Source organism: Oncorhynchus keta, unplaced genomic scaffold (assembly GCF_023373465.1).
Source record: "Oncorhynchus keta strain PuntledgeMale-10-30-2019 unplaced genomic scaffold, Oket_V2 Un_contig_350_pilon_pilon, whole genome shotgun sequence".
Lineage (NCBI taxonomy): Eukaryota > Metazoa > Chordata > Actinopteri > Salmoniformes > Salmonidae > Oncorhynchus > Oncorhynchus keta.
Genome location: NW_026287290.1, coordinates 34,845 through 40,514, shown reverse-complemented (window position 1 = coordinate 40,514; position 5,670 = coordinate 34,845).

Here is a 5,670-nt window from a genome sequence, read left to right as displayed (position 1 = left end):
TCAGTCAATTATTAACGTAAGGACTTAAAACACAGGATTCTGTAAAAGCATAGCCCAGTGAGGATATGTGTTGACTTATAGCTTCCTGTGCCAACCGGAAGTGCCTTAATTGGTGTCTCAGGGGCTGTTTCGAGGGGTTAAAAAAGTCAGATCTGTCCAAAACTTCATATGTGTGATTAGGCAACCCCCATGAACTGTAAATCAGTCATTTTTCCCATAAAATTTCAAAGGAAAACTAAATCACACAGACACACAACTTGGAAGGAGGGACGTATTGGGGGTTGTAGAGACAGACAGTGCCTCCAATAGTTAGCTTTGTTCGAGCTAAAAGAACCGTCAGACCTAGAGTTCCGAAACTTTAGAAACCTGTTCTATTATGCCTTCACATAATGTCTGACCTGGACCCGCAGCTAGAACGTAACTATGTGTTTTACGTTTTTATTATGTTTTAAACTAAAGGCGCTGTGAATTATGGGCCTGCTCTGACATATATGATAGTTGGCTTCTAAATGAGTTGGAAAAAGTGGGTTTGGTGTCAATTGGTATCAGTTTGGTGTCAAAATGACATCTAATTGACTGATGGACACTGACTTGCTAGTTGACTTTTGTACATTAGCAATATGTTTAAACGGAGAGGGACCATCACCAAAAGTGACATTCTGAAATCAACCCTAACGAGCCATGGAGATGAACCAGAATCACTGCCCAGCTATCCCGAGTTCATCGGGCCAGTCAATTTCACATTCCTGCAGGATTTTTATAGCATGACAAATTCGTGATGGTACCTGCCCATTGAACCATATTGCAAATGCACAGTGACTTTGCAAAAGTGAGAAAACATAAACAAATGGACATGATGAAATCAACACAACGAGTGATGGAAATGTACAACTATCACTGCTCAGCCATCCTGTGTTCATCAGACCAGTCAATTTTGCATTTTTGAGCATGTCAAATTTCATATGGTAAATGCACATTGAAACATATTGCAAATGCGCGCGCACTTGCAATATGATTCTATAGTGTAAAAACATCACCTAATGGACATGATGAAATCAACACAACGAGTGATGGAAATGTACAACTATCACTGCTCGGCCATCCTGTGTCCATCAGACCAGTCAATTTTGCATTTTTGAGCATGTCAAATTTCATATGGTAAATGCACATTGAAACATATTGCAAATGCGCGCGCACTTGCAATATGATTCTATAGTGAAAAACATCACCTAATGGACATGATGAAATCAACACAACGAGTGATGGAAATGTACAACTATCACTGCTCGGCCATCCTGTGTCCATCAGACCAGTCAATTTGGCATTTTTGAGCATGTCAAATTTCATATGGTAAATGCACATTGAAACATATTGCAAATGCGCGCGCACTTGCAATATGATTCTATAGTGTAAAAACATCACCTAATGGACATGATGAAATCAACACAACGAGTGATGGAAATGTACAACTATCACTGCCCGGCCATCCTGTGTTCCCATAGCGAGCATTAATATCAGAATGACCGGTAAATGCATTTACAACCATATTTTTATTTTGGGTTACCAGTTGCACAACAATGCACGTGCATTTGCAATATGATTCTATAGTGAAAAACATCACCTAATGGACATGATGAAATCAACACAACGAGTGATGGAAAGGAACAACTATCACTGCCAGGCCATCCTGTGTTCATCAGGCCAGTCAATTTCACATTCCTGCAGGATTTTTATAGCATGACAAATTCGTGATGGTACCTGCCCATTGAACCATATTGCAAATGCACAGTGACTTTGCAAAAGTGAGAAAACATAAACAAATGGACATGATGAAATCAACACAACGAGTGATGGAAATGTACAACTATCACTGCTCAGCCATCCTGTGTTCATCAGACCAGTCAATTTTGCATTTTTGAGCATGTCAAATTTCATATGGTAAATGCACATTGAAACATATTGCAAATGCGCGCGCACTTGCAATATGATTCTATAGTGTAAAAACATCACCTAATGGACATGATGAAATCAACACAACGAGTGATGGAAATGTACAACTATCACTGCTCGGCCATCCTGTGTCCATCAGACCAGTCAATTTGGCATTTTTGAGCATGTCAAATTTCATATGGTAAATGCACATTGAAACATATTGCAAATGCGCGCGCACTTGCAATATGATTCTATAGTGTAAAAACATCACCTAATGGACATGATGAAATCAACACAACGAGTGATGGAAATGTACAACTATCACTGCCCGGCCATCCTGTGTTCCCATAGCGAGCATTAATATCAGAATGACCGGTAAATGCATTTACAACCATATTTTTATTTTTGGGTTACCAGTTGCACAACAATGCACGTGCATTTGCAATATGATTCTATAGTGAAAAAACATCACCTAATGGACATGATGAAATCAACACAACGAGTGATGGAAATGTACAACTATCACTGCTCGGCCATCCTGTGTCCATCAGACCAGTCAATTTTGCATTTTTGAGCATGTCAAATTTCATATGGTAAATGCACATTGAAACATATTGCAAATGCGCGCGCACTTGCAATATGATTCTATAGTGTAAAAACATCACCTAATGGACATGATGAAATCAACACAACGAGTGATGGAAATGTACAACTATCACTGCCCGGCCATCCTGTGTTCCCATAGCGAGCATTAATATCAGAATGACCGGTAAATGCATTTACAACCATATTTTTATTTTTGGGTTACCAGTTGCACAACAATGCACGTGCATTTGCAATATGATTCTATAGTGAAAAAACATCACCTAATGGACATGATGAAATCAACACAACGAGTGATGGAAAGGAACAACTATCACTGCCAGGCCATCCTGTGTTCATCAGGCCAGTGAATTTCACATTCCTGCAGGATTTTTATAGCATGACAAATTCGTGATGGTACCTGCCCATTGAACCATATTGCAAATGCACAGTGACTTTGCAAAAGTGAGAAAACATAAACAAATGGACATGATGAAATCAACACAACGAGTGATGGAAAGGTACAACTCTCACTGCTCGGCCATCCTGTGTTCATCAGACCAGTCAATTTTGCATTTTTGAGCAAGGTCAAATTTCATATGGTAAATGCACATTGAAACATATTGCAAATGCACGTGCACTTACAATATGATTCTATAGTGAAACAACATCACCTAACGGAGATGATGAAATCAACACAACGAGTGATGGAAATGTACAACTATCACTGCTCGGCCATCCTGTGTTCATCAGACCAGTCAATTTTGCATTTTTGAGCAAGGTCAAATTTCATATGGTAAATGCACATTGAAACATATTGCAAATGCACGTGCACTTGCAATATGATTATATAGTGAAAAAACATCACAAAATGGACATGATGAAGTCAACACAACGAGTGATGGAAAGGAACAACTATCACTGCCCGGCCATCCCGAGTTCATCAGGCCAGTCAATTTTGCATTTCTGCAGGATTTTTGAGCATGTCAAATTTCTTACGTCATTTGGCCCACAAAAAAATCCTTATGCACAATTTAAAAAAATATATAAAAAAATATGATAATAAAATTGGACAAAAGTATATTCATACAGTTCTTACACATGTGTAATTGACAAAAAAATTGAAAGAATTTCAAAAACGGTCCAGAAAGCACTTTTTTAAGGGTGTGTGAAGTTTTTACAAAATTTTGACATTTTTGACTTTTGACTTTTGACTTCCTATGAAATCATATTGGAATTGGACAAAACATATTCCTTATGCGCATGTAAAAAAAAAAAAAAAAAAAAAATTATGATAATAAAATTGGACAAAAGTATATTCATACAGTTCTTACACATGTGTAATTGACAAAAAATCGAAAGAATTTCGAAAAACGGTCCAGAAAGCACTTTTTTATGGGTGTGTGAAGTTTTTTACAAAATTTTGACATTTTTGACTTTTGACTTTTGACTTCCTATGAAATTATATTGGAATTGGACAAAACATATTCCTTATGCGCATATAAAAAATAAAAAAATTAAAAAAATTATGATAATAAAATTGGACAAAAGTATATTCATACAGTTCTTACACATGTGTAATTGACAAAAAAATCGAAAGAATTTCGAAAAACGGTCCAGAAAGCACTTTTTTAAGGGGTGATAAGTTTTTGAAAAAAATTTCATTTTTTCAAAATTTTACTTTTGGACATTAATTTGGGTTACATATCCAATATGAACAACCCCGGTGGAGCGCATTTGCCCCCTGTTGAATTTTTAAAGTGTTACAACTGGCAATTACCATATGGCATTTGCAATACACTTTGGATGAATCAACGCCGAATTGGGTGGTATTGGCCAATGTGTATATGGTTTGTCCGATGCCAATGACATGCCATTCATTTTTGTCCAATACAGGGGGGTATTCCCTTACATCCTTTCACTAAATGGTAGTAACACTAAGTCATTCCATCCTTTCACTAAATGGTAGTAACACTAAGTCATTCCATCCTTTCACTAAATGGTAGTAACACTAAGTCATTCCATCCTTTCACTAAATGGTAGTAACACTAAGTCATTCCATCCTTTCACTAAATGGTAGTAACACTAAGTCATTCTATCCTTTCACTAAATGGTAGTAACACTAAGTCATTCCATCCTTTCACTAAATGGTAGTAACACTCTGAAGTCATTCCATCCTTTCACTAAATGGTAGTAACACTCTGAAGTCATTCCATCCTTTCACTAAATGGTAGTAACACTAAGTCATTCCATCCTTTCACTAAATGGTAGTAACACTAAGTCATTCCATCCTTTCACTAAATGGTAGTAACACTAAGTCATTCCATCCTTTCACTAAATGGTAGTAACACTAAGTCATTCCTTCCTTTCACTAAATGGTAGTAACACTAAGTCATTCCATCCTTTCACTAAATGGTAGTAACACTAAGTCATTCCATCCTTTCACTAAATGGTAGTAACACTAAGCCATTCCATCCTTTCACTAAATGGTAGTAACACTCTGAAGTCATTCCATCCTTTCACTAAATGGTAGTAACACTCTGAAGTCATTCCATCCTTTCACTAAATGGTAGTAACACTTCTCCTTTCACTAAATGGTAAACACTAAGTCATTCCATCCTTTCACTAAATGGTAGTAACACTAAGTCATTCCATCCTTTCACTAAATGGTAGTAACACTAAGTCATTCCATCCTTTCACTAAATGGTAGTAACACTAAGTCATTCCATCCTTTCACTAAATGGTAGTAACACTCTGAAGTCATTCCATCCTTTCACTAAATGGTAGTAACACTAAGTCATTCCATCCTATCACTAAATGGTAGTAACACTAAGTCATTCCATCCTTTCACTAAATGGTAGTAACACTAAGTCATTCCATCCTTTCACTAAATGGTAGTAACACTAAGTCATTCCATCCTTTCACTAAATGGTAGTAACACTAAGTCATTCCATCCTTTCACTAAATGGTAGTAACACTCTGAAGTCATTCCATCCTTTCACTAAATGGTAGTAACACTAAGTCATTCCTTCCTTTCACTAAATGGTAGTAACACTCTGAAGTCATTCCATCCTTTCACTAAATGGTAGTAACACTAAGTCATTCCTTCCTTTCACTAAATGGTAGTAACACTAAGTCATTCCATCCTTTCACTAA